Source organism: Arachis hypogaea, chromosome 3 (assembly GCF_003086295.3).
Source record: "Arachis hypogaea cultivar Tifrunner chromosome 3, arahy.Tifrunner.gnm2.J5K5, whole genome shotgun sequence".
In the NCBI taxonomy this organism is placed as follows: domain Eukaryota; kingdom Viridiplantae; phylum Streptophyta; class Magnoliopsida; order Fabales; family Fabaceae; genus Arachis; species Arachis hypogaea.
Window position 1 is genome coordinate 25,088,365 of NC_092038.1, and position 15,031 is coordinate 25,103,395.

Here is a 15,031-nt window from a genome sequence, read left to right on the forward strand (position 1 = left end):
GCTGTTTGGAATAGCTGGAGGTCGAGTTAGAGTGACATCTTGAGTCTAAATGACTCCTTCAGAGAGAATTACGAAGTTGTAGAAAGCTTGAATAAAAATTGAAGAGGTTCGAATTCGACCTCAAAGGCTAAAGACGTCGTGAAGATCGTAATTCAACTTGTTTAGGAACTGAAGATCCCTTTTCGGAAGATATCATGCTTGCTAGAGGTGGGTATACGGGCCAGCCCGATCCGTTTAACCTAGACCACAACTGGCTAAATATAAACGGACCGAACTGAATCAGCTCGCAGTATATAGCCAGCATGATATCTTCCAAAAAGGGATCTTCAGTTCCCAAAGGAGTTGAACTACGATTATATATGGATTGCTTTGAGAGAGGCCCGTGTCTGCACTGCATTGATCCACAGTTTTGCGGGCTAGCCAAAATCACAAATTATTTTCTCTGTCACTTTTTTTTTTGCATTGCTATTATCAAATTCATGAGGTAGGACTAAAAAATTGACAAGGAAATGGCCATAAAAAAGACATAAATCTTGCATAGCAATAAATTGATATTTATGTCAATTTTAAGTCTAAATAAAGAATTAAAAAATAAATACTAAGGTGAAAAAAATAAGTTTTAAATGGATTATTAACTTTTAGCCCATATAAATATATTTTTGTTAATATTATATATATCTAAAGTGGGCTAATGGGTTGGCCTGCTAAACTGCGGGTTCAACCCATTTAACCCATGAGTTAAATGGTATGGATTGAAAAACCCATTAAAATTGGATAAAAAAAATTACGGATTTAAATGATGCAAATTGCGAATTAAATGAGTTGACCCACAGATCATGACCTGCATACCCAGCTCTAATGCAGGCTAAAGTTCTTAGGAACTTTAAGTGCCCGAATATGAATCTTTATGATGGAACTTCGAACCCTTGACATCACTTAAACAATTTTAAAAGTCATATGTACCTGACAGATATGTTTGACGCAACTCGATGCAAGGCCTTTTCGACCACTTTGACCAAATCTACCATGAAGTGGTTCAATGACCTTCCGCCTAGGCCGGTCACCTGCTTTCACGACTTGGCAAAAAACTTCCTCATACGTTTTTCAATTTAAAAAAATAAGGTAAAATGTGCTCTGAGCCTCGTAGGTGTCAAACAAAAAGTTGGAAATACCTTTAGAGCTTGCATAAAGAACTTTAATAAGGATTATTTAAAAATTAAAAATCTACCTACTAAACAGCCATTATGGGACTTATTAATAGTCCATATCGAAGAAGCACAAAACCTTTTTATACGAGGTACGATAACGGGTTGAAAAATATATCAATATGGAATAAACTACTCAAATAAGAAAGCATACAAACGAATGGGACAATACACACTAGGCCCGAGATAAAAAGAAGGATCAAAGGAAGAAAGAAGGAGACAATTTGAATAGACCCATAATGTACCACTCTAACACTCCTTTGTACGTGTCTTTGGTAGATATTTACAGGGAGATATACCACACTGAAAAAGATACTACCACCAAGGCCAATTCAGAGGAAAAAGAGAAAATCGTTCAGACTATTATGAGTATCGTCGTATTTATGGTCACTCCACAAACGACTGCTACGATTTGAAAAATGTGTTAGGAAAGCTAACCAGAGAAGAAAAGTTGGACAAATATCTTGTTGGAAGATCAGGTGAAACCAACAAAAGGAAGCATGAATAGGAGGATAGAAAAAAACTAGGGCAACCAACCAACACTCCTGAAAGACATGTCTATGTCATTGTCGGCGGGTTCGTAGCAGAAGAAATAACCAAATCCTCCATAAGAGGCACTTAAAGGAGGTCTACCAAGTTGTGGAAAATGAAGGAATGTCTGACTTTTCCACAATCATCTTCACAAAAGAGGATGCTAAAGGAGTTATCCTTGGCCATGATGAAAACCATGATTCTAGCCAATGTCAACCTCCACAAGATGTTGGTAGATTACGGAAGTTTAGCAGACATCCTATTTAAGCATGTTTTCAATAAACCTGGTTTGGAAGAAAAGGATTTGCAGGCATATCCAAACACATTCTTTGGATGCGAGAAACCCCAATTCAGCCTTTAGGATACATTACTCTGTATACTACCTTTGGTAAGGGTTTGAAGGTATGAACAGTGAGTGTCAACTATATTGCAATGGATATTCCATCAGCTTACAACACCTTAATAGGTCAGGCAACATTAAATCAACTTGTCACGGTAGTATCAACTCTTCATCTCTGCATAAAATTCTTCACTCAAGATAGTCACCTTAAGAAGAGATCAGAAAATCAGAGGAGGGGGGATAAATGCTACAATGAAAGCTTAAATTTGTGGGATAGCCTTAGGGGTAAGGAAGTCCATATAATAGAGCTCGGTAGTGTTCGAGTAAGAGAGGACATGAGACCTCAGCCTGAGGGAAAAATAGAAGTATAAATCGAAAATGAGATTGAAAAAATTACAAATGTTGGAGCCAATCTAGTACAAGGGATAAAAGAGGATCTCGTTAACTTGCTTAAATAGAATATCAATCTCTTCGCATGAAGAGCTTCTGATATGTCAGGTATACAACCTAATCTCGTGTGTCACAAGTTGGCCGTTTATCCAAGGTCACGACCTGTATAGCAAGGATGACAAAAGCTTAGTCTTGAGAGAGTACAGGTCGTATAAGAACAAGTTTAGACACTCTTGAAAGCAGAATTTATTAAGGAAGCCAAGTATCCCTTGTGGCTAGCAAATGTAGTTTTGGTAAATCTTTAGAGATCCTAGAAGGTATTATTTGGATTATAGATCGAGATATAAAGATGGTTATACCTACAATAAAAAAAATTACATGTGAAGAAAATGAAGTCTGTCACAGCATTAGGCAAGTTGGTATCATCACCAACAGCAAAAACAATTAACTAAACTATCTTTAATAGTGACAGAGGTCAAAAGACAGGCAGAAACAAAAATAGCGCCCTATCGAGAGCGATAACAACACCATTTAGGGGCAATAGAAGTCCCAGGCACAAGTTCAAATGAAAGAAATCACACTACATTACTCAGGAAATGAAATTTGTTATTACCCTAAATTCTCCAAAAATAACCCCTTTCTTGGACACCTTTCAGAAATTAGAAAGCAAGCAAAATCTTCGATACAACAATAAAATATGCCAAAAATGACCAACTAAGTATGAAAGACACAAAAAAGAAAAGAAGAAAAGAAATTCAACTTTAAAAAAAAGTACAAAATGTAGTAAAGAATGTTTGGAGTCTTGGAAATAACAATGGCAAATACAGAAACGAAAAAACTTGGAAGTAGAAGAGATGGTGAAAAAAAAGAGTTTCTTGGAAGCAAAAAAGATGAAGAAGAAGAGAACTTTTAACGAGGAAAAAAAAAGAAAATTTTTTGATAATGAAACAAAAGAAGGAGAGAGAGAAAAAAAGGTTTTGAATATACATGATAGTATCGAACATAAACCTAATTTCACCATATTTTAAATACAGCGCACGGTTACCAAGAAAACTGAAAAAGCACACAAACAGTTATAAAAAGTGAAACGTCATTTCAACGCAATCACGTCTAGTAAGGTCACGTTAGGTATTATCTCAGAAATTCTCTACAACTCAGCTGCTACTCTAACGTGGGATAACTCCCCTACTATCAAGGAAGTAACTACCGACCACCACAAGGTTGGGTGATATGGGAGTAATGGCTAGGTTACCATCCTACTTATGTAAATACTCCATTTAACTCGGATATTTTTTTAATTCCAATCAATTTGAACATGTTTAAAATTCTTGTTAACATAAGTATCGGAATCTTTTGTAAGTATCCTCCACCATCACCCACTCGAGGACAGGTTTTCTCTAGTGAAAAAGTCAAAATATTTATTAAAAGGAGTCTAGATCTTTTGTCTAGACCCACAATCAATTGGTTTCAAATAATCCTACAAAACAGTTATTAAAGATAAAATTTAAAACAAAGAATAATTAAAAATTTATTGCCTAAGAATTAATAATAAAAATAAAATTGAAATATGAGACTAACTTAAATTTCATTAAATGTTAAAAATAATTTTAAGAACATTAGAAATAAAATGAATATTTTTATTTTTTATAATTTTTATTAGTGTTTTTTGATGACATAAAACATCAAAATATAACCAAATCGAGTCTTGGATATTTAGAAGTATATAAATATGGATACGAGAATATTTATATTTTTTATTTTCTACTTATTAAAATCTGAATTGAATTGATTATGCTAAAACAATCCTTGATTCACGTAGTATAATCCTTGAAAGATAGAATAAGCCAAGTCAAAACGTTTAACAATTCTTTTTTAATGTTTATTATTTAGATTGATTTTTTTAAGAAAGAAGTATTTTTTTTCCCTCTAATAAAGAATCATTTTTATAAAATTACATAGGTGTATGAGGGTTCTAACTTGTAAAACTTATTGGTTTTTTTTTTTTTTTGAACCCTTATACTAGGTGAAGTGAAAGAATGGTGCCGCCGCAATGATCGCCGACACATGCACTATACAAGTTGGCATAAGATACAGTCCAATGCACATAATAAATTAAATTCATAATCATATTATATATTATATATTTGATACGCAATCATTTATAAAAAAAAAATAATGATAGAAATTAAAATTGATAATCAAGTAATATAAATTCAAAGATGTTATATATATAATAATTACTAAATTAAGTATTCGTATATAATACATAACATTCTTTTATATAAATTTGAGATGCATAACTTCTAAATTTTAAATACTACTTTTTATTTTTAGATATGTAAAATTTTACGAAACAATTATTAATTGATTTTTTAATCTACAGATTTTAAAAAGATAGTACTATTTTTATTTTTAATAATATCATTTTATTTATAATTTGTGTTATATATTTATATAAATTTATAAAAGATAGTAATATTACTAAAATAGGAATAATAATATTTATTCTGAGGATTATCTGAAATTGAGTTGTTTTGGACCTGAATGTGAGGTCCAAATTCTTTTGGGACAGCGTTCGACGTCTGTTGGTAACAAGATACCGCTATCTGAGTTTCTCGTGAGAAGATAGAGGATGATACCTACAAAAAACTCCGATGCTTAAGTTAGCAAGAGTTTTAGGTAAGTTTTTAGTAGATTGAGTTCGAAATATACCTGAAGATGTCAGTGTATTTATAAGTGTAGAGTCAATAACCACTTTTTGAGTAGTTCCACTTTTGGTGGTGAGTCGGTTACTTCCTTTTGTTAGGGAGATTGTTAGGATCTCCTTTCTAGATGAATAAGAGAAATAATAGGAGTTAGTTACTTATTTAGATAAGTGGGGCTGACTCTCCTGGTCGCCATGCTCGACCACTATGAGGTCGGGTGTTTGTTTAATATAGAAATATCAGCTGGTTGGACTCCATCTTTTTGGGCCTAGCTAAGTGATGGACCGAGGTATGAATAGTGTCTATACTTGAGACCGAACTTTGTTAGATCGGACTCAAGCATTTAGAAGTCAGACTAGATCTCTTATGGTTTTGATCTATCACGTCGGATAAACTGCCTTTCATGGAGTTAGGTCGAGTACTCGACATGTTCTTAAATCTAAAATGTTGCGTCTTTTCGTAATCGTTTGTATACTCTTTTTTGTTACATTGGTAACTGTGTGCGTCATTAAATGGATTGTGACTTTACCATTTTACTCAGAGTCTTATATAAACTTAATTCCTTTTTCTCTTTCTTCTTTTTATTTTTTTTATGGGACTTTTGCATCTTTCTCTCTCAAAGCTTTTTCATTTTTCTCACTGTGACCCCATTTTCTTTTCAAGATTTTTTCTGTCTTAAAATTCTGTTTCGAATCTTCATTTGTACTTGCTTGAGAAGTTTAGAACGTTCACATGTTTGTTGTCACATGCATTCCTTCATTCCACCTTCTAATAAGGTTGGCCTTTCTTTCATTTTTTTTTGCAATAATGTTTTTTACTGGATAATGTATTTGTGCTTCTAATGATATTATTTGTTATGGTTGTGTGAATAAAAATGATTTCTTGGTAATATTTATGGGTGTTTTCTTGCAATAATTTTCTTGGTTTGTTCTATATTTGTATCCTTTGTCATTTTACTTTTTTTGAAAGTCATTTCTCTGTTATGAATTTGTGTTGAATGTTAGGCTTTGCTTTGTGTCCTCAAATGGTGCCACTTTTGCTTCTGATAACGGCGCCATTTCAAATTCTAATAGGATGGATTAATTGCTATGTCTGCGAGAGAGATTAACAATTATAGGATTTTTTTTATTTTGTTGAAGATGACCCAACCTCTTGCAAACTATTTGAATGTTTGTTTTGTTCGGTGTTCCGGCTTGTAATGACGATTTTCTTTTACTGTTTTGTAGGTATAACTTTCTATGTTTCGCTCAATAGTACTCAGTGTGTCTTCTAAAATTTTGTTTGATTTAGACTGGGTAGATATTACTGCTCTTTTCGCTGTCCCTGATAATGAATATGCTGAAATTTTTCATAGACAACATAGGCTATGTAAAGATTAGGAGGATGAGGGTAAGTATGAGACAGTAGCTCCTGACCCTGAGGATAGGATTTATTCCCCCCAAGTTGATAAGTCGGAGCGTCATTTAATGTATATGTACGAATGCTTGTTTACTAGACTGGGGTGATTCTTATTTTTTCTTATTTTGAATCCGAAATTCTTCATCTTTGTAAAGTTGTTCTTTCTCAACTTCATACCAATTCTTGGGGTTTTATGAAAATTTATCAATTAATAAGTTGAGAGCTTGATCTCCCTTTATCTTCCAAAGTCTTCTTTTACCTTTTTCAACTCACTAAGCCATTTAATTCCAGACAACAAGGCTAAATTTTCTTTCGAGCTGTTCAAGAAAGGAAAGTTTTATCCATTTTTAATGACTATTTTCATGATTTCAAAACTTATTTTTTTAAGATCCGATTTATAAAGGGTGTTTGACCTTTCTTTCTGAATAAAAGATATGAATCCATTTTTAGTCTGTATTAGGAGTTTCCCAATATTATCAAATACAATCTCGGAGACTTAGATGAGGTAGAAGAGTGTGTAGTATCTCTGTTCTAAGAGTGCTAGGGCCGAGCTCCTAACCTTGACAACAAGAATTTTCTGATAGGAAAGCTGAGTTATGTTCGTACCGAGCTAGGTAGTAATCTGTTTCATTTTGTAAATATCCTCTTGTTAATATTTATTATGTTTATATAGCCTGGATGTCATTTCTGGTTTTATAGCAAGGATGACTAGTAGGTCGGATTGATGCGTGAGCATCTTTCTTATCTTTTCTTAGTGAATTTGCATGTGAAATTGTTGAAATAATCAAGATTTAGGTGTATTAAGCCACCATGAATGCTACTTTGAGTTATTTTTCAATTTGATTGATCAGAGGTAGCATTCAGGAGAGTTTGGCAAAGTTTAGAAAGGAGAACAGAGTTCAACTCCAATGCAGCCAAGGTGGCGCCAAACGCCACCTCACCAGCATTTGGCGCCAGAACCAAAGTAATCAATAAATGCCACTGCCATGGTGGCACCAAATGCCACATCCTGGCGTTTGGCGCCAGAATTTTTGGAATACGTTCGTGCTTCATAAGTACGTGGCGCCAAACGCCACCCAGCTCAAGTTTGGCACCAGTATGCTGAAAAAGAAGGGCTTCCACGTGAATCTGCACCAAATCTTTAGGATTTAATTTAATCTTTTATTTATTTTTGAATTAAGAAAAGATATTTTTAGGTTTTAAAAATTATATTTTATATCAATTAGGATTAGATATAAAAGGAGAATATATCCTGGCCTAGGGGTCCTTCTTCTCTTCTTTCGTACTTTTACACTTTTCTCTACTAGAACTTTTTCGCACCATGAGCAACTAAACCTCAATTGTTAAGGTTAGGAGCTCTGTTTATTTGGATGGATTAATACTATTATTTTCTACTTCTGATTAATGCATTGATTTACATTTAAGAATCAATTTCGTTCTTCATCATACAAATAAGAGTATATTGAAAAATAACTCTTTTCTAAATTGAATTCTTGTTGAATTTTGGAAAAGTTACATCACTTGAATAACAGCTTGGAACTGAATTCTCATGAATCTCCAACTATCTGGACTTAATGTGATACGTGACATATAATCATATCATCTTTTGATTTTTAAGGTTTTATGTGGCTTATAAACTAGGGTTTGAACTTAAATCCTCTAATTAGATTAAGTGACCAAGAAATTGGCAGTTAATTGAGTTAGAGGAGGATTAAATCACCAAAAAATTGGCAGTTAATTGAGTTAGAGGAGGATTAAATCACCACGAAATTAGAGTCTAATCACTTAAAGTTTGTTGTCAATTAAATCTTTGCATAATCAATGTAGTTAATAAGAATTATTAATCCTTATATCTGAACATCTCCAAAACCTTAATTATTTTCTCACATTATTCTCACCAATCAATCACTGTTTGTTTTCTTAAAGTCTTTGATTACCGCTTTATGATAATTGGAACTCAAAACACTCAAGTTGGTTTATCTGACTAGCTTAATCACTCAACTATTATTACTTGATCCATTAATTCTCATGAAATCAACCCTCACTTACTTGAGGTATTACTTGGTACGACCTGGTACACTTGCGGGTTAGTTTGTGGTATTCAAAAATCGTACCAAATTTTTGACGCCGTTGCCGGGGATTAACTGTGATTGACAACTACCTGTTGTTTGATTACCTAGATTAGACATTTTCTTGCTTTGATTTGTTTGATTTTTCTCCTTTTAATTTTGAAATTTGCTTAATAATTTTTCCTTATTTTATTCATTTTATTTTTTAAATTTTTTCTCATTGTTTTCAAAAAAATTTCTTAATTTTTACCCTTTATTTTCGAAAACTTTACTTTTTTTAGTTTATTTAATTTTATTTCTTTTACTCAATTTACCTTACTAGGAATTCTCTTCATTCTGACATAGAGATTCCTAATTTTTCTTATTTTCTGTTTGTTTCTGAGTAGGAATAGAGACAAGGAACTTCTTTTTTATTTTGATCCTAAAATTGAAAGGACCATTAGAAGACACCAACAACAAGCTAGAACTTTTAGAGCTGCCGAGAGTATTAGAGAAAATTCTAAGAAGGAAGCTGAAGAATTCACCATGGAGCTAAACAATAATAACAATGTTGTCATTCCTAATGCTCCTAATGCTCCCAATGCTCCTCAGCAACCTAGAAGAAATCTTGGTTTTTACACTATTCCTAATCCCACCTTTTATGACAGTGGCATTGTTGTGCCACCTGTGAATGCCAACAATTTTGGGTTGAAGCCTCAACTCATTACTTTGATGCAACAAAACTGTTAGTTTCATGAACTCCTACAGGAAGACCCATTATTCATCGAATAACAATTTTTTTAATGTTTTTTAAAAATAAACTTTATTTTTTGATTAAATAAAGTCTTTTCCAGAGAAAAATTTCTTTCAATTTAAGTTGAAAGAAAAGTAAAAAAAGAATAAAAGAGGAATCGTTTGATTTACTTTTTCGGGATATCGCAATGAAAATAATATGAATTCTGTTTAATTCTATGGCATGAGCTGACGACAGCCATGCACACCTGTGTCTACGTTCCCGAAGGCACTGGTATCCCTCCCGAAACCGAGTCCTCCACTGATCGTACCACTCACGAAATTTGGTAGGCCACCAGAAGTCCTCACCCCTACCTGTGGTAGTCAGGAAGTTGTCAACATTGACCGGGTCTTTTGGCAATGGCTGCTCGCCATTGAACTGGCGCTTGACCCGGTCGGCATGGTAGAGTTCAACTATGTTGAAGCTGACGAGGGGGACAATAGACATCCATGTCCCTAACTCTGCCTCTTTCTTCGGCCATAACAGGCAGATATCCTGCAGTGTAGGATCGTTGTATGGCATTCACAGGAACTACATTGGTTTAGTGAAATAATGATCATTCACAGGTGCTAAAAAAGTTTGAGTTTTCTATACAAGTTAAACCAAATAAAAGGGTAACTCTATTACCTTATCCCACAGGACTCTCTGCTCGTGGTGGTCTCTACTCTACTGTGTCAAGCCGATCAACATATGAACATTTGCAAGAACAATCACGATTCATTTAATTGCACATCATATTAAATTGCGAAAATGAATAGTAAAACCAAAATGAACAGATACCTCATTGCCATATATAAGGTACATGTACACCTGTCGATCCCACACCACTTAGAAAATCTCTGGTATATCCAAGATATCAGCAAAGGAGTGCATCATGCAATGTCTGCGATGAAGCAGTGTGCTGCAGAGTATAGAAAATGGTACATCCATGCTAGAACTCCAGATCCCCAGGACAGAGAATGATACCTCTAGAAGTCATCTAGTAGTGGGAGCTACAAGAGATGGACCTGATTATTTGATTTATCAGTCATCAGTTAACCCCCAATCATCAATAATATGTAGCACCTCGCATACTGTTAGAGGGTGGCTGAATCATCTGTATCGGGCATCTGTCGGACATGCTCCCAAAGCCATGTCACTGAGTAGCCACTCAACCAATTTCCAGGCATCAGTCTCGTACCATGTATGGAAGTCACGAAAGCACCCACCCACTGGCTCTCTATTAGCATGCAGCTCGAAGTGGTAAGCGACGTCCTACACGGTGATGGCGCACTCACCCCACAGCAGGTGGAATGTGTGGATCTCTATGCGCCAACGCTCCACGAATGCCATGATCAGAGTGTTGTCAAATACGAAATTCCTCAGTGGCACGGCGTCGCCGAAGCCAGCCTCTTGCAGGTAGGGGACAATGGCGTCGAGTGGTGGTAGTGTATGACTCACCCTCCTGAGAAGAAGTAGGCGAGGCCTTTGGTAAAAAATAAAAAATCCGAATCAGAAATGTATAAAGCTATAAAAATTTCAAAGTAAAAAATTCTACCAACAAATGTTTACATAACAAATTAATTTGATTTATAAGTAAACTATTTTAACAAATAACTACAAACTTTACATTAGAAATTAATATAGATAAAAGTATTTACTTAAATAATGAATAACTAAATTATTAAATGTCTGTATAATTTAATTTAAATAAAAATATTTAGTTAAATATTTTAATAACAACAATCATTTCGCATCTCCTTTATAAGTTAGATTAAGTGAAAACATTTACTTAAATAGCTAACAAATATGCCATCAGCTTAATAACTTAATTTAAGTAATAACAAATTTTTTTAAAAAAATATTTACTTAAATATTTAATAAATAAAAACATACACATTTTATTACTTAATTAAGTTTATTAAAAAATTTTAATAACCAAAATTAATAACTAAAGTAATAAACATATGCTTAATAACTTAGATTAAAAAAACAAATCTAAATAAATATTTAACTAAAATTCATTTTAAAGTATGTCTAACATCATACCATATCCTTTAAACCATTTCTAACAATATTTTCATTCACCTGACATATACTGTATACTACTTTTACAAAAGTATCCTAAGTATGGCAACACATCTATGCTTTAACATAAATATAAAACAAAAAACACCAACCTCAAAGTCGGCTGCTCCAGCAATGTGCCAGGTCGCGTTCATTTGGTTGATGTCCGCATCGTGATTATTGGCGCACGCCATAATCTTGAAGTAATTCGAAAATATGATTAGAAGAGGATAAAAGTGGGAGAAAATGCCAAGAAATGGAAGTGATAAGCTCTTGACTGTGGCTGTGGACAAAATGCATATATATAGGCCTTCTCCAGTCGTATTTCGTTAACAATATAAATGAAATAAGACTAAATGTATCTCATTTATACTGTAAATGAGATAAAGACATTATACAATACATGTACAATGTGATATGGCTACATCGTCATATAAGCAAGATAAGAGATCCGATGCATTTTAGTAAAAACGCTACAAATTGTTTATTTTATTTATTTAAAAAAATTCCAACTATTTCTCCATTTTAATTAATTCTTATCGGTTATATTTTGGTGCAAAGCTTCCATCCGCATGTGATACAAGGTATGAACATGACGGCCATATTTTGTGCAAATTGACTATGATTAAAGCACCATTTATATGTGCTTTAAGCTGCCTCAATAATCATAAGAGGTTTATATGGTTGTTTTTTATTTTCCATGTTTATATAAATCTCTTTGAAATAGCAAGCATATATGTATATATAATAAAGTGAGTTAGAGAGTCTTTGTTTATATAAATGAAGTATATATATATATATATATATATATATATATATATATATATATATATATATATATATATATATATTTGTTGATAGGATGAAGGGTTATCTAACTAACAAAAAAAAAGTCTTCCTTAGAAAATCAATCTTAGGAAGAGAGAAAATGAGAGAGAGAGAGTGGGTGGGAAAAACAGAGAGGGGGTAGGTCTAGGGAACTTGGCAAGGATCTCAGGGTTTGGAATCGAGAAGAGTATCGCCGGCTTGAGAATGAATCCTTCTTCATATTTGTGAGTAATCTTTCCGAAGACATATTGAAGAGAGAATTATTTCATTTGTTCAACTGGACGAGATGCACAATGACATATATCTATCTCGAAAACAAAAATATGGGAACATATATACATGTTTGCTTTCATTCGGTACACAATAAAAGGAGGGCATTGAAAGCTATAGCAGAAATGAATTGACTGAGGCTGAGATGTAAGGTGGTCTTCGTGGGAGAGGCTAAATACAGAAGAATGTCAAAAACAACGAACATTACCACACGACATGAAAGTGATGTCATGCAGAACCTCAATACTTGAAAACCACGGATGGAAACAATGCAGAATGATTCGTTGTCATCTGGACAGGATCGAAAAACAAAGGAGGTTGAAAAGGTCCTGCATGTATATGGATGGACGAATAAGGTAGAAGTAGCAGTGGCGACAGAAAATTCGGAATGGCTACAAAGAAGTCTTGTAGGAGTCACGACAAAGGCTATTAATTTTGCTTCCTTGAAGGAAGTGATTGCGAGGAACATCCCGAATGTCGTTCGGGTTCGGGAAATGGGAGCATACAAAGCGCTTTTAACTTTTGATAGTGATGTGCATGCTGAGGAAACGTACACCTTTAACATGAACAGTCTCCTACAATTGTTTCATAGTGTATGCAGATGGGAGGAGACAGAATATAGTGAAACCCGAAAAGTATGGCTGGAATACTTTGGAGTTCCGCTACACGCATGGTCGGTTGACACTTTCAAGACGATAGGAGGTCAATGGGGGTGAAGTGGTTAGATGCAGTGGAGAGACAGAATTATGTAACTCTTTTACAGTAGGATGTATTCAGATTGATACTGGTGTAATGGATGTAATTCATGAATGGATCCATATCATTGTTGGTACAGGTGGGTTTGATGTTCTGGTGAAGGAGGTTGGTCATGAAGCATGCATTTTGTAGTGCCCAGAAAATAGTAAGGATGAAGGGACAGGGGTGGAATAGAATCATGGGAACACAAGCAAGACCTCATGACTGGGTATAAGGCAAAGACAGGGGACAGTAGTTTCATGTGAAGGAAGCCAAGACGAAGAGATGGTGATGATGGTAGCACAGGGGGGGGAAGAAGCAAGGGTAGATTAGAAATTCCAGACATAATTTTGAATGAATGGGTTAATAGCAATAAATGTCACAATTGCGAAGATATCGTATCAACTCATTCGGTTACTAGAAATTATCAAGGATTGACTGATTTTAAGGAAAGGAACCTTATAACCGATATGGCAGATTCGGAAGAAACTTTAACTTGTGAGCTTAATGGGCTGGCAAGGAGGTCCAATAGTGGGAAAAAGAACAAGGATTGCTTAATCAAGCCTTGGGCCATATGCAACAAGACACTTGAGGAAGGAAAGCTGGCCTTGATGGGCCCAAAGCCAGCTGCTAACAAGGAAGCAGCTCCTGGGCCTGTGTCGGGTCAGCCGGGTCGGGTTTCCATCAAGAGTGCCCGACGTAGGGCTTGTTCTGCAGAGGGTGAACGGGAATACACTAGCACTGAGGGAGAAGTTTTCTTCGAAGAGGAAGGCGGCACGCATAATGATGACAGTCACAGCGGGACTCGGGCATTCATGGACGTACGACGCCGACTAAGTCGCGAAGGGGAGGCACACGTCCGAACAGGTGGGAGTACGACTCTTGACAACGATGGAAGTGGAATGGGTGGCAGAGCAGGGAGATCAGCAGTCAGGGACGATGATGTGGGTTATGGCGGTAAGGAACAACAGGGGGCCGGCGTCATCGCGGAGAGAGGTGTGAATTTGATTGGAGGCCGCACGGACCAGGGTCTTGTTCGAGATGAGAGGGGAGTGGTCCGCGGGCATGGTCACGGTGGCATTTTAGAGGATGACTCTGGCCATGAGGACACCGAAAATAAATCAGAAGACAGTGGCACACAGAGATCTATTTTAAAGGAACAATTACTAGAAAACGAAAGGACTTGGGAGCTGGCCAAAGAGTCAGGTGCTATGTTGTACAATGAAGAGGATGACATTATGGCAATTCTCCAGGTACAAAATAAAGAAATAGCTCGAAAAAGGACACTGGCTAAGAAGAAGGAGAAAATGAGACGATGCAGACCCAAACATAAAAAACAAGTGTGTAAGAAAATTTTAATGATTATTAGTACTTGGAATGTTAGAGGGTTACGGGGGGATGGGAAGTTGAGAATGGTGAATGACCTAAAGACAAAATATAGCTTAAATCTGTTAGGCCTGATTAAGACTAAAAGGCAAGTTGTGACGACATTTGACGTTGCAAGAATATGGGGACAGCGCGGTTCAGGTTGAGAATATGTAGGCTCTGATGGCGCATCAGGTGGACTTCTGTTAATATGGGATGAATCTGTGTTTAAAATGAATAATTGCTATAAAGGGGGAGAGGTGGTTGTGTGTTGAAGGAGTAATGTTAAAGTCTAGTTTTAATTGCGCTTTTATCATGGTCTATGGTGCACATAATAGAGATGAAAAGACTCATGTTTGGGAGGAGCTGAATTATAT